Source organism: Bombus fervidus, chromosome 9, assembly GCF_041682495.2.
Source record: "Bombus fervidus isolate BK054 chromosome 9, iyBomFerv1, whole genome shotgun sequence".
NCBI lineage: Eukaryota > Metazoa > Arthropoda > Insecta > Hymenoptera > Apidae > Bombus > Bombus fervidus.
In genome coordinates this window covers 13,411,787-13,434,518 of record NC_091525.1, presented here as the reverse complement: position 1 = coordinate 13,434,518, position 22,732 = coordinate 13,411,787, and the positions used below count along the sequence as shown (strand labels likewise).

Genomic DNA, 22,732 nt, shown 5'->3' with positions numbered 1-22,732 from the left:
GAATCTCGTTGCGAAGGGAAAGCGGGTTGAACGACTCGGAAGGAAACACCCAGAGACAGAGTTGAATTAACGCAGTCAGAAATGGCGTTCGTGAATTGGCACGAAGGAAACCGAACTCCTGCCTCTTTTTTTTTTATGCTTCGATGCTTCGTACTGGCTGATATCCACGGAAACGTCTCAATCTCGTTACCGCTTATCACGTGGAAAACCTTTTCGATGTTCGATTATATGCACGATACGTTGTTGAAAGTTTTCGCGAGTCTTCTCTATCTCTTTGACGTAGTAGTTGGCGGCGTAATACGCAGTATATAGAGTGTACGTGCCCGATTCCACGTCTCTATTTCTAATTAGCAATGACTCAACTCGAGACGTATGGTCGCATGTCAATGATAAGCGGATGTACAATATTTTGCGCTTATTCTAGTTATCGTAGAGGTACGTCCAAGTATTTACTTGTAGTCCTATATACAAATTCGAACAAGGACACGAAACATTCTAAAAACCGAGCACGGATTCCCTTCGAAGCGTTATATGTCGCGTATTCTTGCGGTCAGTAAATACGCTGCTCTGGTGACAGTGTATACATCGTGCTCGCTACACTCTGTTTTTCCCGAATGTAACTTCTCTCGTGTGTACTCTCGCTTCCAGGGATCACCGGTATGAAACACAACCGTATGCGTTTCACGAGGTGTAAATATTTACGCCGCTGGCCCTTGGATATATTACATCGAAATTCTAGGGAGAACGGTCGCGGTTCTTTTTGCGTTGCCAACTTCACCTCTTCTGTACGCGTCGTATTTTCGCGACGCGAGTTTTTTACGCTGTTCGCGCCTTAATATCGTACTCGTCGTAAATTTCGATGACACATCGAGCGTAACGTTCGTTTCTGACGCGATCGCGAATCTCTTTCGAATATACGTGGACGCGAATTCGTGTGTACTTTATTCGTGAGAATAAAAATTCGTGGACAACGATCCCGCAATAGGTATGTAAGCAGGCTTAGAGGTTAATTCGACCATCTTTAAATTTAACCAAGGTCGCGGTCGTCCCGTCTTTCTAACATATCCGACATTTATTTTTATTTTCAGCGTCATTTTTAATGTCGCAGTCGTACCAACTGTTCGAGAAAGAATGCAGTCACACGATGAAATTTATTTGGAATCGAAACGCTATTCTGGACTTGTGACGCGATGACGTGAATACGTAGTCCGCAGCTGGTAAGTAAATACATACATACTTTCATACTTATTGGAACCACTCTAAGATTCAAGATTATTACGTGTAACGAGAGAAATCGCTTGGATGTTCGTAACGAACGACGAGAACGCATCGAAGCCATCTTTCGACCAGTACGAAAACAGCATTATGTTTACTTCGTTCTGTCCGCGATCTGAAAATATCGTGAATGCGTTTATTGATAAATAAATCCCAGCTCCCGGTATCTATATCGTAGCCCGCGATTTATTCCGTTGCTTTCTGTCTCGCTCTCACGGTGTTTATCGAAATTCTTGACAAGCGAATTGCACAAACAACGCACAGATATATAACAGGCAAGTGTGTTGCGCTCGCTTCTTATCGTATGCGTCCCGCTTATCTATAGCGAAGGTCATTAATGGCAGAGATTTCAGTCGTTGGTGGGCGAAATAAGAATTCATCGATACAAAAATAAACCGTATGAAAAATCCGTGGCGTAAATCGTTGCCCCGCTTCTCTACGTGGTTACCGAACTTTCTGCCCGGTTCCCTTTTATCGACGACGTCGCGGTTTCTACAAAAAAGTATATTGGTCACAGGCGAGAAATAAAGAGAAAAGAAAGAAAGAGGAGAGCCACGGTTATCGAGAATGCCAACGGCTGCGAATTTTTATCACCCATGTGCACGTGTTTGCGTGTGCACGCATATTGCGAGCGATTATCGACACCCACGCACACGTGTCTCCTGGGAAAGATCGCCGCCGCGGTCGAAAGTTCCTGATATTGATATTAACTAGAGATGGATAGCAACGTGATTTCTAGATTCGCGAAATGCGAATCCAAAGCTTCCCGAGGTCTTAATTTTTTTATTCTCTTCTTTAGATAATGTAAACAGTTGTAATGGATTCGTAACGCGAAATCGTTCCGGTTGCGGTAAATCGTAACAATCGAAAGGAGCATAAAATTTAAATACAAACTCGATTGGATCGTTATTAATTAGAAAAGGATATGCCACGATATTCTCGTAAATTAGCGGTACAAATTATTATTTACCTAGATTTTTAGAGTTTCGAATCACAAAAGTAGCAGAAAGTCTCGCGTAAATAAACGTAACGTTAATACGTAAACTTGGTGTTATTACAAAATAATAAACTTGGTAATATACACATCAATCGTTCACATAAATATTATCGAGTGCTGACAAATCATGACCTCGATGCCATCGATGGGATGTAGGAAATTTTGTCGTAATTTTTCGAGCATTCCCACGGGCATCGACGTCACATCAAGAGAGGAACACGCTCTATCTGGAACACAATAACAAAGAGTCGATTTTGCCCGGCTGTCAGCTCGCGTGTGCTCGTGTGAGCGAAAAGCACGCGGCAGCGAGCTGGCTCCTGGGACACCGGCGAAACGAGATACGTATTAGATTACGTTGCATAATTTTATCGGCGATCGTAAAGCTGTTACGAAACGTGAGACTCCCAATTCTCTAACGACATGAGCCATAAATAACGCGTGTTGATCAAAATAACGTCAAGCAATCCTTAACTGCAGCTCCGCGCTACCGTACTCGTATCAATCGATGTTCCAAAGATGCGTAATTTAATTTTTATTAGTCATAGGTTTATCGATAATTTAGCAAAGAATGCAGTGCGATTGTTTTCACAAATTACTATCCGCGTAGAGATGTATGTGTTCCGGATATAGTAGCTCATCGAAATGATTACGAAGCCCGTTAGCACGACCTTCGAGGTAAACACAGTAGATACAAAAGATCGTTTCGTTTCTTTGCTTCGTTTTTTTTTTTTTTTTTTTTTTTTTTGTCTAAACATTCCATGAGCGTGACGAGGAGGACAGGCCGATGTTTTACGACTATTCTCACGTGACGAACACTCAGCCGTGGCATCGAATAAAGCGTAATTCTAAAGCAGGAAGAATTACGACGTCTCCTCTTCTGTGAATCTCGAGAACATACATAAATATTCACACGATAGCAGAGAGGTGAATTCAGTTCGTTTGTGACAATGCATTTCCGCTGTTTAGACGGAAACCGTGTAAATATTATAGCGCGGTGGTAAGGGGCATAGAATAACGGGGAATCCAGGTCAGTCGGTGGTTGAATTTCGCCATGGCTTTACGCAAACTGCGTAGGGTAAACGGGGGACCATAACCGAGGGGGGTGCCACCCCGGTAACACGAGGTCGAGGCATCCGAAAAAGGATAATCCAGCATCCTCGAGAGGACCCCGCATGAAAAAGTTGTTTTGATCGTTTCGGGTTTCTAGGACGGTGACCGTGAATGAGGCTTTAGCTGGTATACGACTCGTTCGAGGGGGGCTTTCGGATGCAGGGAGAACCAGATGTCACTGAAAGGAACACGGCCTATCCCGTTGGGTTCGCGCGCTCGAGGAGTGCCAGGGTGCGCGATTAAAAAATTCGAACGGCGCGCCTGAAGGGGATAGGAACGGAACCAAGGCAGAGACAATTGGACGGAAGAAAAATTCCTTTTGTTCGAAAACGAACCGGCCCCCTGGCATTGTGTCGCCTTTCCTTTCTTCCGAGAAAGGAGTAACGAAGATTAATAATTTCCTCGTCGACTCCGGTGCCTTCCATAACTAGCTTAAAGTCGCCGTGTAGACGTCTGTTACTCGTTGGCAAAGAAATAACAATGAAATAGAAACGATTTTTGTGGGTTTCTATTTTGCAATTCAGCGCGCCTCGTATCATTCGCCTGAACGTTTAAAAAATACCAACGACATTAGTTATATATCTAGATTATCGTTAATTAATTTATAGCCAACGTTAAGATTAAATCGATATCGTTTGTTTCTTACGAAACATTACTACGCTTATCTTCAAAAGATTTTTCAAAAATTTTCTAATCTATTAGCTTATTCGACTATGTCATGTTAAAACACTTTTCTTTAAGTAGAGTATAATCACTCGGTAGGACAATTTTATCCATATAATCAAGACAGCCGGGCCTCTAAAACGTTTTATAACAAAGGATATGTACATAAAATATTTCTATGAGTAACTGTTCAAATTCTTTCACGAGTCAGCGTACGTATTCGTTCTTTGTAAATACGTGTAGCGGTGTACGAGTATAGAAGAGCGCGATGGTACGAAAGGGTGACTCGCTGGCACAGGCGAAGATTCAAAGTCCCGGGTGCACATACACATACACACACAGAGAGTTTCATGCGGCGCTAGGTGAACGGGTGGAGGTGGTGGCGGCTGTTCGCGCGGTGGCTGGGGTTTTGAAGGTTGGGGGCACCAGGTTGACCGTGGGGTGTTGGAAAGCGGGGGTGTAGGTCTAGGTTCAGGGGCGGCATTGCCCGGGTGGGCGTGCACTTTCGGTTTCAAGCTGCGCATGCTCGTTGCATACTCGTTCTCTCCCTCTGCAGTCGTAGTCTGTATTCGCTCATAAAGTTTCTAGCCACGTAAAATTCACTACCACAACGTCACGCGTCGCCGCTCGTTGTTCCTGTACGAGGAACGAACGTGTTCTCGATGGAGCCGGCACGGCGCCTCCGTCTGGATCCGTCCTTGTCTCGTCAGAATCGAAAATTACAGAGCGTGGACGAATAAGTTCGAACTACCAACGCATCCTTGCCGATATCTCCACTCTCGAATTCCGCCGGTTCACCCCGTTTCTCGGACTTGTTACGCACCCTTCGTGCCTTTCCTGCGCCGCTAGCTCGAATAGTAAACGCGCCCCTTTAGGTTCCGCGAATTCAGGCTCGCGATACTGACGCGAGAAACTTCTCTTTGGGAGAATAAAATTATTTTTTCGCCAGTTTACGCGGCTTACATAATTTTTTCAATATTTAGAATAAGAATAATTTGATCAGAAACAAAGGCTTTTCGTACGTTTCTCTTCCATCTGTGATCAACCACGCCCTGTCTGAATAAACGTGGCCAGAGGACGGTTCTCGACTCTGGACTCCTAAATATCAAGGGTTACGCGATAATTAATTTCATTCCATAATTCAAGTTGGTCCATGCAGACAATTAGTTTGCCGTTAGAAGGCAGTTACAAATGTTTCACGAGATGCCTTGTTGTCTGAGTTTACCGAGAAAATTTCGTTACTCGCGCGAAGATGCAATTTTCAACGCGAGTTTCCACTGTGCTTGATAGAACGCTGCAATTCGTAATCCCATTGACTACCAGAATACGTGTAAAGTTATGATTGCATTGTTTCCACCAAGTATACAGATTCTTATGAGCGTATTGCAAAGTTTCGTGCAAACTTGAAAATTGCAAAAAGTAATAACGTATGCGCGCGGAAATATACATAAATATGGATATAAAATATCCAAAATACAGTGCTCGTCATGATATTTCATAGGTGAAACAGATAGCAGGCATACGTTCAATTTTTCCATTCACGAAAGAAGAACAACTCGTCAGAACACGCATCCACTGTAACCGTAGCTTAATGGGTAGACTACGGATGTTCATGCAAATGCATGTTTTTACACAGCACAAGTAGGGAAATGAAACCTTGATAAAAATTTGTCACGCGACACAGAAGATTATAAAAACATGTTTTTTTATTTTACATCTTTGCATATGCTCTGCATATTAATGTTAGAGAACCTATGCAGGAACGTATTACGTTATGTATGTATACTTATATAACAAATTGATACAATTCATCGGAACTGTGTAAAATGCTAATGCCAATAACATAACTTACATTTCAACTAATCTGAAAAAATTTTTAAATCGGATAACAACTGCAAACTTATACAAAGCGTCTGTAATTTATTATAACCATTATTATAGCTCCAATTATGCAAGAATAATTACAAAATTACAGTTAAATATCTATTATTAAATATCGTAGATAGTATTGGACACATTAAATTAATATCAATCATATTGTTCACATATTCTCTATATTTTTCGTGCACATAGATTTGCATACTTTTTACGTACAAATATCATATCTTTTTTTATATTTAAGACGCATAAACGTTCGCGTTCTACTAATGGGTAATAGCGGGAATAACACGATGAATCGTTGGAGAAATACGATGTTGGTGATTTATGAATCCCGCGTGCAAAGAGAACAAGGACCGTACACCATTGTCGTGCGGTGCGCTTCAAGACGAAACCTTTCCACGACACATTCAATTTCTGTTAAACGCGATTCACAATAGCTTGGTAAGCTGCTATTACGCAATTTTGCTCGTCCCAACGGCGCGCTTCTCTCACCGATTCTTGATTTTTGCGATTACAGCCAGCCGCACAAGCGAACAATGATAACGAAGTTAGCACAGGATTTATCCCGCTATTTTATTTCATCGCGAGAATCTGTTTTTACGTACGAAGACTACGCGGAAAGGCCACGGTGAGTCGTATTTCGTATCTTTTCGGGAAAAATAGGAAAGCCCTTTTAAAATTCAACACGTTGTCAACCAATCTCGCGTCACCAAAATTGTCTTCTTATTCGAGTTTGGAGCAAGACATGGACAAAAGTATACCTTTCGTGTTTTCCTCCTGGGATCTTCGTACGCTTTGGTAGAATTAAAATGTCGCGGCAACGGTCGTACTTTTTACGAGCGCGTTCTCCGCGAACGAGATGTAACAACAACGGATATATCCAGTTTCGTAATTTTTTCGCGGGTTTCAATTCCGCGGCCAGTCGTGTAACTATAAACGAGTTCGGTGCAATGAACGGAAATTGATATATTATTCGAGCATGTAGCGGAAACAGGTTTAATTAAGAGGCTTCGATAAACGAGCTGTTCTCCACGATGGCCAATGTTATACGATCGTCGACCGATAAAAATCGGCAACATCCACCAAATATAAAGTATTTACTCGCCTTGAATAATCTTTGTTCGCGTTACGGCTTACTAACTTATGTGAAAACTAAATTTTTTGAATGACGAGTAATTCGATTATCCCATTTGACGTAAGAATTATCAGGTTGTTCCAAAAGTAACGTAATACAATATCGAAATAGAGAAGTCTGTATAAAGTAAAATTTGCGACTTATCGATTTACTGACATTATTAGCCGATAAGTTATCGCGCAAGAGAGCCACGGAATGTATACAGTTTTTTGAGGTTAGAATTTGTTCACGATATACTGGACTTATTTCCGTCGCTAGGCAAAGAGCTATTCATAGCGTACCGACATGCAATTGCATAAAGCTAGTGGATACGTTGACCCTAAGTGTTACGTAACTCGCGTCTAGTGGCAGCTATCAGCACAACGATAACACAACGACTCGATACGCCGTAGTCGTTGTGCCGTCGTATATCTATGAGTGCATTTCTGCCTAGATCGTTGTATTATTCGCAATCTACCCATGCTGTTATCTTTCGGTAACGTCCATCGACTTTCGAAACAAGCGTTCCATTCGTATGCCGTTACCGAACGACCGCGACGAGGAGAGAGACTCGCACGTTCTTCCATCGGAAACCTGGTACGTTTCTACATGTACGTGAGAACGGTACGAGTAAATGACCTAGGAAGGATATCGATGCTTGCAGTAATATGGGATTGTCTTCGATAAACGAATAGATACAGTAAGTCCGTAGGGAATAAAAAATTCTGAGGCGGGCGTGTGCAGTTGGATTAAAGTCTCGATGTGGGTCATGCGATAAGAATAAGACTGTCAGATAATTTGGACGTATTTGTCGATTGCGATATATCAGAAAGATATAGCTTTTACGTGGAATAGTCACCGTTAAACGTAGATGATGCTTCATTATGGGGATTCGTCTTCTTTAATCTCCATTGAGATTTATAGGTATATCGTCTCGACGTTCGTCTACTTTGACAATTCTACGAAGGAAATTCTGCTACAGACGCTAACAGCGTTAAATTAAAAAAAAATCCTTATTAACTTGGTCATGCCGTGTGTAACGTGTCTCTTGGTGGTCGCGATTCTCGTATTCTGGCGTGTGACAGCGCGTCGTAGGATTACAGAACGTTCAGCCGGATCGTAAAGTTTGCCTGCAGCGAATGGTAGAAACTGTCAGGCGTGGAGCAAAGTTTCCAACAAAGCCAACGACGGTTCGATGGCTTCGGTACGCTCGCCAAGATCGAAACTGGGTTACGTACGATGCGCTCCCGGCTTCGAAATAAGCGGACAGAGATTCCCGCGACGATCACGCGACAAAGCCACGGTCAACCCGCTTCTGTCGATGCTGCTGTTGCATCTTCCGTACGTGTGCACGCGTTTTATTTGAAAACTGGTCGCACGAAAAGATACGTGTCCAATCTGGATCCTTTTGTGAGCATCTGCAGGCTCACGCGCTGCCGCTATTCAGTCAGCTGAACCGGGATATCTCTGACCGCGAACCTCCTTTCAGGGATCTTCTCGGATAAAATCCGATTCAAACGGGACGACTCACTCTGACTGGTTCGCGGACACGTTTCTAAGGGTGTATGTGCGTATATGTGTTTCTGAGATTCGTACTGTTCGAAGGGACACGTGCCTTCGTTAAAAATTTTCCACTGAACTTTTTCCTCCCTGATCTCTGTTTTAATCAAAGTCAGCGTATATCTTATTCTAACGTAATATACAAACGCGCAAATGTACGAAACAAATCAGAACAAGTATGCGAAAGAAAGTACGTACTCCTTACGACATTTAGAAGGTGAGATATAAATTCCTACCTAAATTCCATTTGCTCGGACATATTCGTAACGTAAATTTGCATAAACATTCGCAGTCTGGTAATTCAGACAGCTCCGTATCTTACTCGCGATCAAATGGAAGGAATCGCGTGCTTTTCTGCACGGTTCTTGAACGAAATCGCATCCTTTAGCTGTCTGTCGAATAGATTCGCGTGCACGTACGCGCCGGCAGCAATAACCGCGGTGTGTACACGCTAATTGCGCAACGGTGATTCACGGCACACATTTGTTTCGCCAGTCCGAAGAAAACGGTCGCCTTAATTGCTAAGCGAACGGATTTATGCTAACGTCCGTGCACCTTGCCTCGCCGGGTAAATTTAATTACGTTCATATCCAGACACCGTGAGCGAGGGTAATTAAAATATTCGGCCGTAACGCGCGGTCGCTTCTTTGGTAACGAACCTCTTACGCGGTTAGAGAAAAGTTCGAATCTTCTCTGTTTCTGCCTTTCTTAGTTAAAATATTCTCTCCTATACAAACTTAAACTTAAGAAACTTAAGAAACTTAATCTTTCGATATGCTAGATTTCAAATAATCACTGCAGAGTTTTCTCTAACAGGAAGAAAAATCTTGCAGAATTTGCTAGACCTACTTTGCCCGAGGAATACGTATCTTATCGATCTCTAGGATCAATCTGCGCACGTTAATTTCAGCGTCAAACACATAAGTTTAGTGTCAATTTACGACACTCGATAGTGTACGTGATCTCGATAAAACTTCGTCAAAGGGTTGCAATTACCGTACGATATAGCGTAGCTCGAAGCCATCGACTCGATTCGACTCGCAAGCCAAAGCCTTGACTCGATCTCCGCTAAATTCGAAAACGTGATCTTCCATCTTATCTAGCGGCACCGATGATTTACGATACGTTCGTATACACAATTCGACCGATAACTGGATAGTCCGAACACCGTGTTCTTCGTGCTACGAGAGACAGACAGATAGACAGAGAGAGAGAGAGAGAGAGAGAGAGAGAGAGAAAGAGAAAGAGAAAGAGAGAGCCAAGTGTCGGCCGATCACCGATAACATCGGCCATCAAACTGCTTTCTAAGATCTCTCCGTGGGGTCAGAAGTGGGGCCAGCGACGATTTACGACGCTTATTATTGATAGAGCTATTCGACCCTCGGTACGAAGTTTGCGATCTTCTCGCGAGGTGTTATTGTTAGTTATCTCGTCTTTTGTATCGTGCGACACTAACGTGTCGTCGCGTAAAAACTTCCATACAAGTTTGAAATTTCGAGTTTCCTCTATTAGATTCGATGTAGACGAGCACATTCGGAATAATACGCTCTTTTATGAGGGTGTACAAAGACTTTTACGAGCCACTATATACATTTATCTGCACTTGCGGGATTCTCACACATCCGACAATCAGCGTTATTTCGTTGTTACGTACATGTATTACTCGCGCTGCTTTCTAACAGTGCGATAGCACGCGAAACAGAGAATCGCTCGTCTATATCTGGTCTTCTAACGGAATTCTGGATAAAAGAGAGTATCATACGTTTCACAGAGCTTGTTGTCTCGGACGATTCGACCAGGTCGATGTTCTAGGAACATTCCTTACAGCGAACCGGCATTACTTTTCTCGAGTGGTTTCCAGGCTTACGTAAGCCACGTGTTCGCCGCGACTGATAGACCTCGTTCGCGATAATCGTTCGCTGTGCGAACGAGAAGGTACCATTAAGCCCTAATTAACGCGTCAGACAGGATGGCAGAGAGTTTCTGCGAACAGAAACCGCGGCGTTGGAGCTGCGACGAGGAATCGCTGCAATCGCTTTCTCTCCCACGTATCGAGCCGCGAGCTTTCGCGATTAGATATCGGGAATCGGCCGACGACCATTTCTAGCTACTAACACCGATTAGATAGGGGCAATAATTGCGGAACAATGACCGACCGTCGGCCGTTACCACCGGCACGTTGCGTCGCCCGCGAGAGAACGTTCGCGAATTCTCGTTCAGAGAATCGATACCAAGTTCGGTCTACCCCGCGCCAAGCATAATTTCCACGCTGCACAAACAGCAATTACGGACGTATACCTGTCTGCTACGTGGCTGCGAACGTGAAATTTACAATCATGACTTTAATACTAGTTACGTTTCCCATTTTTTCTCGTCTCCTTCGCGGTACTCTCGTTCTTTCCAACTGTTCGCTTTTCTTTATTACGTGAACTACGATTAACTTGTAACTGACATAGTAATCGTTTAATTACGCGAACGGAAATGTTAAAAAATTTATAAATAGTGGTACTGCGCGTGGAACGGGATAATCGGTTATTTCGTAATTGACTTATTAAATAAAACTCACTTGTATACTTGCCACGGTAAGTTATATATTTTCCTTGCAAACAAGATACATTGGTTTAAACCTTTTTTTATTCCTTCGTTTATTTTCTTCGTACGCGTATTAACGAGAGTAACGAGTGTTGCTCGTCCAGCGGTAATTTCAATTTCACGGAGACTGCCCTGGAAGCTAAAATGAAATACTCTTCTACCCCTTTACAACACTTAACGCTGTATTCAGCGTAGAATTTACTTTTCGCCAAAGTCGTTTGCCATTTAAGCTTCTCGATTAGGGTCGATTCGTAGCAAGCTGTACGCGTCGGTCTATTGAAATTTCTACGGGATACTTTGCCGATATCGACGCATGCTAGAGACGTTGGTTTCGATATGGTAAAGAAATTCCGCTCGTAAACGAAGCTCTACGGCCTATAGAAAGAGTCTGGTTTGTGTACGGAACAGACGGTATTCGGTATCGATCAGGCTTCACGGGGAACGGATTGAAAGGCGAAGCAGACAGGTACACACGGTGTGTCGGCAGAACGCGTACGTAACAGTCGTTACGTTAATGACCAGCCGCAGCAAAGTACGTAACCGTGCTTTCGGCCAATAATGAGTGCTGCGTTAGCAAACGAGAGGCCCGGGTCGTCCCGAAGCTAATCAATGTTGCTGCCCGGTGAATCGATTCTTTTTTCCCCCGCCATTCGCGGGCATATGAACCCTCGTAGAAAAATTGATGCGCCTCTAACCCTTCCGACCAATTTCTCACTCGACACACTTAACCAACCGTCGTTCTAGCATCGTTCACCGGTGTCCGAATCGATACCAACGTCGTACGTATAGTAGAAAAAAGAATATCCTATATATCCTTGTCGAGTGTCCTTATTATATGAAAGAAGTTAGACCAATCTAGAACTCGTAAGTTGTCATTTCGCTAATATTATTGATAAATTATTAGCGTAAAAGGGTGCAGGTGTATAAGAAAGTATAATTTCGTTTCGACATCGATTGATGGAAACCTTATATTTGGGCGCCGCGCTGCTGAAATTCGAGTGGCTTGTGAACGTTGTACACGCCGCCGTCACGCTATGGCTTTCTTCCTTCTATGAATTAGTGAAAAGGAAACTCTTCGGAGACAGAGACGATTCCAGGTTGGCCGATGGTTTCGTGCTGCTATTCAAGGAACGCGAATACGTCCCGTAGTTACGTGGGAACGGCCAGTATGATTTCAACCGAACCAGTAATTTTTGGAAACGAGTATCCTACATGATTCTTTGGGGTTATCGTTCTCCAAGCTTCGCGACCCGATTCTCTTAACGCCTTCACTGCCACGCGAATTTCATATATTATACACGTATATATATCGTTTTATCGAAATACGCTTGGTACACGGCGACGTTTAATTTTTACCAGATATTCTATCGTATTTGCGCGCTTCTTCCGTGAAATTCGTCTTATTCCAATCACGCTAAAAAGATTTAGTAACGCGGCTTACCACTGACCTCAGCGGTGATCAACGTTAAGAATCCGCGATGCGCGAATGGATGCTCGTTCTTTACGAGTCGGATGAAAACAGTGACGTCATAACTTACGAAGTTATAGCGCTATTTTCGGTTTATGGCTACCGGCTGCTTCGACGATATCCAAGTTATTACGGCTACCCGGGAATCACGCCCGGAATTGAAAAGAAAGGAAGAATTATAGATAACTCTGCCGCGTTTGACCAGACTTTGTAACTTGTTAAATGGGAAAGACAAATCACGTAATATTTTCCTTCGAATTTCCAATCTGTCAGACGTAATAATTAATTCAGACGCAATAAAAATGTTAGTTTAGACGGTAATATATGTTTGTTTTTCTTTCTTCTTTTTTTTTTTTTTTTTTCAATAAAATGAAGGAACAGTCGAGTGTCTTCTATCTCTGCTCAGTACGTTTCAATTGTTTTAACGTAACATTTGTTTATACCGTATACACAATTGCTGTCTCTCGTTACGTCATAGAAGAATTGTGTTTAATTAAATCGTAAATATTATTGAAGAGCTAGAAGCGCTTGTGTTCGCTTAAACAAGAACGAGATTGAGACAGGAAAATTCGAGAATTGCGGAGCTGAAGCGAACGATCGTGACGTGAACGGCGAATCGTGGAATGACGCGTGCACGCGCGGCTTCCTTCGAAATTCTTGCCAAAAATTACACGAACACGTTACGGTTACTCGTGTATTTTTACGCGCGCCGTAAAGGCCCGTTATAAATTTTCTGAAACAGAAGGCAGCGACAGACGACGTAACCGTGTTTCTCCTCGTTTCCATGAAAAGGAAGAGGAAGGCGAGGAAAAAAATAAGGAGAACAAAGATCATCGGCGCAACGTGTGCTGTTCCAGCTACGCTCGTTAAATCGCGCGGCGATTTTTCAATCGCACGCGTATCGTTCGAACGACTTCTCGGTGCCGCGTAGATAAAGAAAACGCCAACATTTACGAGCTCGTAAAAAGCGCGCGCGTTTCGTATTGCCGATGTAGAGAAGGAAAAAGAGAGAAAGACAGAACTCGCGGTAGGGTTCCCTCGTTGAGGAACTTTGTCGTTTACTCGCCCGTGCGCACGCGCACTATGGTTCGCACGGAAACCGAGCTCACTAGACCATTGACGCCGGCCACCAGGTTTGTTTTGGATTTTAAAACTAGGCCGATGGGTCGTTGCCCTCCGACAAATCCTTTCTGCCTTCGTCCCCTTCTTTTCCTCGGCCCCTCTATTTCTTTTCTTAGGTTAGCTTACCGCGAACACATGCTACCTACTGTAGCGTCGATTAGTTATGCTACACAGCATCTATAGCTCTACCAATGGCACCAATTTGTGCACCAATACCGACCAACGTGTTTACGCGCAATCTCGCCTTTGATTGATTTCGTTGCCGTGATTTATCTATTACACCTGTTTGCGTTAACGTTGTTGCAACGAATAATCGTATATATCGATAATAGGAAGGATTTCTTATTTCGATTTCCTGCTGGCGATAAAGTTAAGTACAAAAACGTTTGAATAATTATCAGTACACTTGTAAGAAAGCAGATGCTATTCCAGGTTAAGTAACGATCATCGAAATTCATGGAATATACTGGAACGGTCTGGCTGTTTTTCGCGATCGTTCGAACCCTCGTGATGTTCGTGTCTCTGATTGTTCTATAATCGTCGGAACGTTAATACCATCGAAAACTATAGGATTATCAGTTGTAGATCGTAAACAAAATCTCCAATGATATAATCCGAATCATACGATTACAGCAGAATGGGCTAGACGCTATTATAATGCCAGATGGATCAATATTTATTCTCGGGAGAGTTTATCGATAGACTACACTTTCAACAAAGATTCGTCTGTTAAATGTAAACAGTGATTCAGAAATCGGCGTAGAATTTATTTATGAATGGTAATAGGATTTCATTGTTTGTAGGAGAAGAGAAGTAGAGCCGGAGGTAGTCTGATTATGTAAATTACCCGACATTCATTGGACCGTATTGTTAAATATCGTTGGAAACGTAGTTCCAAAAAGGTTCGATCGATGAATCGGAACGCGTGTCGCCGACTTAACGAAACAATTTTGGCCGATTCGAGGGTGCTGCTGGTCTTGCGTTTTTGTTGTTCCAACAAAAGGCGACTATGGGGCCCTCCGATGTGGGGCGATCAGGCCTGTGCTATCGCAGCTATAGGCTGATTTACTACCACGCGTGACACGCATTGACATACATCGCTTAAGGCTGACATTTATAAACAGCGTGCCGCGAAGACGTACACAGAAGTCTCCATTCAACTTTCGTTTGATTACGCGGAACCCAACTTATCACAGAACCAGCTTGCGAAATAGAATGCGTTCGTTTCTCGCGAACGTGTCGTAAAAATAAAGAAAAAGCTACGTTTAACGCGAGTAAGCAGTTAGAAATCTCCTCGCAGGTTTTGCTCTTGGTCTTGCTTGTTTAATATTTGTTGAAATAAATCTTTCATCCCCTACTGAAATGAAACTTTTCGTTCGAGGGCTGTTTTCACTTTGTAAATGCGAATTAGAGTATCGAAAAAACGATACGATCGTGCCAATGAGCACAAAGCGTTGGGTCTCGTAACATTTTATTATTTTTCGTTGTAACAAAGTATAAACGTTCGATTTTGCTGCGTAGTTGTTACAGTACATCGTCGTCTTAATAAACAGTGAAATGGTTAAGATCTGCAACCACGAATTATCGATGTTCCTTATTAATTTCTCTCCTTGACGACGTTTGAATGAATTCGAAGCTCGAAACGGTCGATCAAGAATAATTATGTCGTTTTATTTATTTGAGAGAACTCGACAGATTTTAAATTAGAATTTTTGGAACAATTATAAGTAAATTATTCTGCCGTGGTACTATAAATTTGATAATAAGTGTTTATCGTATGTTTGATTCTAGTTGAATCTAATATTTAAATATAGAGGGTAATGTCTTTTTAGCCTGCGGATTTGATCATGTCAAGTAATTGAGTAACTAATGGGTTTTGGTGATTGTTAACTCTTATGTTATATCTATTACTGAATTTGTATATTTCTTCTTCAACTGTGAGTATCTTAAGATCGCGATGTATCGTTTCGTTGGTAACATACCAAGATGCATCTACTAAGGACCTTAGAGTTTTCGATTGGAATTGTTGAAGAATTTCTACGTTGGAATTACTTGTTGTTTCCCCATAGTTGGATCCCATGGGTTCAAACAGGTTTTAATATGGCCTTATATAGCATTATTTTACTCTGCACGTTTAAGTTGAAACGTCTGCCAATGAGCCAATAGAATTTTTTAAATTTTGATCTAATTTGTTTGGATTTAGCAACGATGCGTCGTTTCCGTGTCATTCTTCTGTCCAGAACCATGCCCAGATATCTGACTGAATCTTTGTTTCGAATTGAAATATTATTTATGGTCACCTGCGGGCAGGTAAAATATAAAATAGGATAGGAAATATCGATACACAAAATCTATTTGGACGACCATGCACGGTACATCGTTCTGTCATAAATTACACAGGATAGGCAACAATTATCGCAGTGGCCCCGATCAATTATCGCCTGACGTCGCGTCAGGTACGTCGCGTTCTCACGACGCGAACACAACTCTTAGAAAGAAAGTACCGTTTGTCCTATAACCCGATTCCTGTACATATAATTCGATTTTCGAATCGTCGCGCTGCGTCGGTATTTTTCATCCGCTCATAAACGATCCAGTTTTGTCCGTAATAATACCACCACGGAAGTTGTTCCTAGAAATATTCGTTTACGCCGACCGAAACTTCGCTATCACTGTCGTTCGCCTCTTTTATCGAGCTGGCTCCTCCAACCAACGAGTGCGTCCGGCTGTTGGGACCGTTTTCTGAGAAACTTTACGATCACGACAAGCTGCTAACGACTCTCGTTTCATGGTCTCGAACCGTTTTATATGGAAACATCTGCCGACTCGAACGACAGTGTTCGGTACAAGAGCGAAAAATTGTTAAACGAGGAAGGCGCGTGATGGGTGACCAAAATGTATCTCCTTCGATTCACTGATATTATTTCGAACTCTTATCAAACTGTTTGATCTTACGTATCTTTGTAAACATCTGATCGTATAGACAGCACGTTGATAGATACGACACGATCAAAGTGGGAAACGCGACGCAACCGAGTAACGCAAACGTACTTCGAAGCTTTCTTTGGCGAACATTGAAAGATAGAATCCTTATCACGTTCAAGCTGAAACTTTAAATCATTCAGAATCAGTCGATACTCTGCTGATCGTTCTATATGTTAAAGATTCTATCGGTAAATACATTCTCTTTATATAAATTATTCGTGCAAACGTTGCAGACTTTTGATCGATAGTTTCGAAGCATAAAACCAGAAACCTCCTAACAGTCGGCCATTCTAGCTGTCATAGATTTTGTCCACGCGTATTTTCTTTGTCCGCCGAAGACGAGTGTACCTTTTTACACCACTGGACAACGTTTCAAGCTCGCGTGTACTCTCAGACGGAACGGTAAAAGCACGCTAATCGCATTAGCGTGTACGGTGTATGCAGCGTCGTCTTCGGCCTTGAAAAACGTTCTGGAGGGTGCTTCAGAGAAAAGACTCGCCGTCTCCTCGAGTCGCGGAGACAAACGTGAAACGCTTAGTGGGACTTTGGCGGTTGGCGCGCCTTCTTTCGTGCAGGCCCTTCTTCGTGGTCCCTTTTTTCAGTATTGACGTCATCGTACGTGGAATGTAAATAACGGTCGGCCCACCTACCAGGCCCTCTCGACGTCTCTTGTGTTTTAATGTGGTAAAGGGTTGCGACAGATGCGACTGCGCGCGACAAACGCACGCTGGTCCCATCCGCGTCCTCTTCGACCACGTGCTTTTTCTTCCAGACATTGTTCGATATCCTCGAGCGTACCGCCTTTGTCTACCAGCCAAGTTCCTGGAGATTCTCTCTTTAGCTTGCTTTTTATTTTGGTCCTTGTTGTTTCGAGGGGATAACCGGTGAAAACCGTCATTTTTAACCCATGCGAGACCAGTGACTCAGACGTTGAGTCACTGGATACATCGTTTCAGCGAACAAAAATCCTGTGGTTGACCCGCGCACAGAGGAATTACTCGCAGTTTACTCGTAAAACTTCGTTTACTTTATCGCGAAACTTGTTCGCTATTACGCAAAGATATTGATACAATCGATAAGTTGCGGTTCGGTACTTGTAGGATTTTGTCAATGATATCACTGGAATCGTGCGGGAGACCCATTTATTAAAATACTAGTTACGATCGTACAAAGCACTCGGTCGTTAAGAAAATCTTCCGAATTTCGAAATACACAAGTCTCGAATGTCTCAAGTAAATGGGATGTTGTAGCTCGTTGGTTATTTTTGTCGTAACTAGCGCTGTCAAGCTGCGGCTTTTACGATCGAAATTTTAAGGGTCTGATTAGTAAGTCTCGAAGAGTTAAGAACCATCCTGGCGGACCAATTAACTCGAATTAAGGGTACTAATTAATCGAGAACTCGTACGGTCGAAAAGAAACTGGTAGTCGTCGGCATCAATGAATCATAGGAAAGAAAAATTTCAGCGGTGCGGTAATTAACAACGAGTCGGTTTTAATCGATCGGTAGGATTATTCTGGTTGGTGCAGGAGAGCTACCGGTTTCGGAGATCGCGATCTAGTGCCGTTTTAATCGCAGACGGGCTCCAGCCGGGCGCAGAATCCAGTTCAAGCACCATGAAAACCAGTCATTGACGTTGAATGGAAGCCAAGATCTAGTCTCATCGCTCAAACTCGATCCCAGCAGATGCGTTCCTCCGACGCGTTTTACTCTGGTGCAACCGAACGAAAAAAGAAATCCGGAACGTTAGACCCGCCTCTACCGTTAGGTAATGTTCGGTTCTCCAGTTTGCGACCAAAACGAGCGTCACTCCTGTTTTCAGGCCTTCCTTACCTGCATCCTAATGAATAACCACTCCTTCCATCGCCTTTTTCGTATCCCGATGTAGATGAGAACTCTCCGCGTCGTATCTCCCGGTCTGACAATCGATCTAACGCGTGCGTGTCGAAATTGTTTTCTTCGATTTTCGTTACAGCGACTCTCGAAAGCGTTCCAACATTCGTAAACAGTTTTTATTCTATTTTATCTCTTTTGTATCAGATATTAGGCGCGTTATACATTTGAAATCATTTTGAAATTTCATTAGTTACGAGACTCGATTATTACGTCGTTCGTTATGTCGTTAATCGAGTCTCGTAACGTAGCTAATAGAATGTACTTTTATGTAAAGCAAATGTGCTTATGTAATGAAGCTGAGAGATCAACGTAAAGTGGAGTCGATCGGTTTGGTTTGTGAGAATATTTTATATGGAACCTTCTGTCGTCCGATGGTTAATCTCGATACACATTAATCCCCTTATTCTATTTTTCCTCTGTCTTCGAATTAATGAAACGATGATCCAACGTTTTCTTTCGAGAGGTACGTACGATTATTGGGTAAATCGATGAGAGGAACAAAGACGGCTTAATCGAGAGCGACTGAACGTGGGAGAAAGCGGGTGAAAAGAAGTCTGCTCGGTCGAAATGTCGGCGTGACTAACGATCCATGCGAAGAGTGGGTCATCGAATAGAGCAGTCTCGCGTAAGAAAGGACACGATCCATTCATACATCCCAAATTCGGTGAATCTTGGCTGTGCGATCGCATCTCGGCATTTCCTTGTACGGAACGGAAGATTGCGTAACGTAACGAAAGCGGGATCGTGTGTTGCGCGAACGTGGATCGACGAACGTGTCGCTGAAGAGACAGAGAGGGAGCGAAGGGGATCACGAAAACGTCGTTTCGAGTATATCGAACGATCGCGCATTTTTTTTCTCTCCTCTCTTTTATGGTCTCCGCTCTGGCAGTTCGCCGGTGGAATAAAACGGCGGGGCCATTACCGTAGCTCCAGGTACATGGATTTCGGATCGTTTCGTGCACGGACGTAGGAAATGAATCGCTTCGAAGCTGCTCGTAAATCGAATTTCGTAAGCGTCCACCACCGACACTCTGCTCCGTATTCTGAGGCGAAATTAAATTTCCATAGACTTCGTTGTTCGAACACTTTTGTTTCGTTAATATCGCGTGTATGTACTTCTTGCGCGTCTTTTACGTAGGAATACATAGATGTACAACGTATATGACAGCAATTGGAGTGCGCGTTACGAAATAAAAAATTAATTAAAAAAGATCACGAGCAGAAAACGTTGTAATAACTCGCATCGAATACGTATAGTCGATAAACGAGGCTATATACTCGAATTTGAATTTTGTACGTAGAATTTTACGATATAGGAAACTAGGAAACTATAATACAAATGTAAAAAAGGTAAAAGAAGCGGCATCGTTTCCCGTCGCTAAGAATTTCACCAACAGCCACATGCGACGAAGCTCGTCGCAACAGTAAGAAAAGCGCCGCGCCGGGCCGTCGCACAGGCGATACTCGAAAAAAGCGATCCGCTTTCGTGAGAAGAGTATCTTCGCGCCACATGCTGTAACGAAACGAATTCCAGCCTGACATGCACAGGTCCGCGTTCCGTCTACAGTTCCGTCGAAATCATTTTCATCGAATCCCACTAGACGCTGTACGATCGTTATGGCGAATTAAGAGACATTAAACAGATGCGTTATTACTGGAATCCCGCGATATTATCTTAATTACATAATGATTAACGACCCAACACGAAACGATGATTTTCATTTCGCCTGCCACGAGAAACGAGCAACGTATTATATGCTTTCGCATCATTTATTACGTCCGATGGTAGTCGGTATTACGATTTACGATTATTATCGCGAACGAGCTTTTCGACCCGATGCAAAAATACAAAGGAGGTACTGTATGCGCGAGTTATTTATAGCGCCAGCCTCGACGAGAAAGCGGATTTTTAAATATCTAATTCAGTCGGTTATGTTAAACAAGATATACGATTACCCACCTACACTGACTCGCGAAAGTACTCCGACATCGCATAAAAATTATATAAAACGTTAGAAATAACTGCGTTCGTATTGTAACGAAACGTGACGTTCGTGTCCGTAACGTTTGAAACTAACCCGAAAATGTATATAGGAAGTTTGAAAGTGCAAGATTGCACAGAACGCGCGTAATATATTTTTCTTTTTATTATTTAATTTATACAATTTGTCCAGCTGGACATTCGGTAAATTTTTCTAACTTAATTGCTAAGTAATCCGTGGATGGCTACCTCCAGCGTGATACCATCTTCGAGTGCGCGTAATGTGAAAAAATATATAAATATCCAAGCTATGGTGCTTCCAACAACATTATACTTGACGGATAAACTAATTTTTCGGCCAGGTTCCATTTTCCCAAGTACATTCTCGAAGAGACGAGTCTGCGTTAAAATCCGTGATTTACACGTAACGGTGCTAGTGAAATTTCAAAATGTTTCTCACAGCACGCATGGTATGTATGTTCGTAAAAGATGTCTACAAGCGTTGGAACATTTTCGCGAGCCTGTATAGACGTTCCCCTCGATTATCTCGAGAGCGTTACGTTGCGAAGGGCGGTTCGGGGCGGAACCGATATAAAATATTTTCTTTACCGCGGCGATTGTTCGTCGAAGCGTAATCCAAAGTCGCGATAAACCACGTTTCTCTGTGTTCCTCCCGCAGCATTCGCGTTATCGATCGCGCAGAAAGAGGACACAATCGTCAGCTATGATCTACTACGGTCCCGGGACGATTTTCCTTTTTCCCCAACAAAATACATGCGTATACGTATACGTATACGTTTTCCCCGATACATACGGCAAACATTGTAATTTCTTCCGAGCACGTTCTTATCGTAGCACCGTGTCGCGCGATGCCGGACGTGACGTCATACCGACTCGAACATTCTGTCAGTCACGATTAGGAAGCCCTTGTTGAAGCTATCGACCTTCGTCGACGACGTTCGAGATCCCGTTCCATCGAAACCCCGACATCTCGTAACCTTTTATTGAAGTGGTGAGGAAGTAACGTCGGCTTTCCATCGTACTAAGAAAAACAATTTCAAATGGCTCGTACGTTACAGTTCGCGAATAAAATCATTTTATTAGAAAGACGTTCTGCGTTTGTGAAATACTTGTCCGTCGTATAAGCTTCAAGATCGGCGTGGATCGGTGTAATTCCAATAATTGGACGTGGAACGCGAAAAAGTCTGTTTTTGGTCAATTGCGTTAGGAATTGATACTACGAGTTTCGGTGAATTTAAAGTCATTTACATTATGTAAATGTTATGGATTTATAGGAGAAGTAAACGCAGTTTACTTAAAGCTTTTTCTCGCGCTTTCTAACGTTCAACACCATCGGACTATCGCTATTTCGGGTCATAGGAAATGTGACCTATCGTGTTCTTCTCTTATAGTCCTCGTATATAGACTCGATCGTTGAGCTCCAAGAAGGACAGCCATTTTCATTTCCGGAGGGGCACGAGCTGGTTTGGAAGTTACGCCACTGGGGCGCAACTCGCTTGAACGCATGCTCTTTTTTACATCCTCCACCTCTTTTATTTGAATCCCTTCCACGTGCTAGCACAGCCTGTCCCCTTCCATTGTGCGCTGTAGCTTGTTTCGACTATGCCAGCCTCTCTCTCCACGTCATTCTCTTTCCTTCTTTCCTCCCTACCTTTTCTTTTTTCGTCCTACCATGCTTCGCTCCTCTTTTCTCCCTTTTAGTATATACATACCTCTGGCTTGCACTGCAGCGGACTGCATCATCCAGAGACGCAGTATATACGAGTTTGACCTTCGCTTTGTCCTCCCTGCCGTGACCGCACCCACACAGTAGAAGGCCGATTATAAAGGCCGCTCGATACTCGATACACGACGCCCTTCGTTCCACGTTGCTCTCGATACGTCGAAACTGCGTCGATTCGATTCGAAAACCCTTTAACACTCAGGTTCCCAAATGAGAATGGCTTCGCCAACTCCGAAGCATTTCTTTCTTTTAGTCTTTTTCGGTAAAATACGTTTCTCTATCGTTAACCGACTTCGAGCCGAAGAAAAGACGGAGTAATTTTTAGCAACGTAGTAGGCCTCTAAAA

At 43.0% G+C, this 22,732-nt stretch overlaps 1 long non-coding RNA gene across 3 annotated transcripts in view; it reads left to right on the top strand.

Annotated features, from left to right (window-relative positions):
- The first annotated feature begins 445 nt into the window (after window positions 1-445).
- LOC139991046 (uncharacterized) overlaps window positions 446-22,732 on the top strand; it is a 139,890-nt gene continuing 117,603 nt past the window's right edge. For 2 of the 3 annotated variants that reach the window (XR_012453392.1, XR_011800727.1), the window contains exons 1-2: window positions 446-985; window positions 1,089-1,217. This is a non-coding gene — a long non-coding RNA (uncharacterized lncRNA). Of the gene's footprint in view, window positions 986-1,088; window positions 1,222-22,732 lie in introns of all 3 variants that reach the window. The other variant, XR_012453391.1, reaches the window with a different exon arrangement.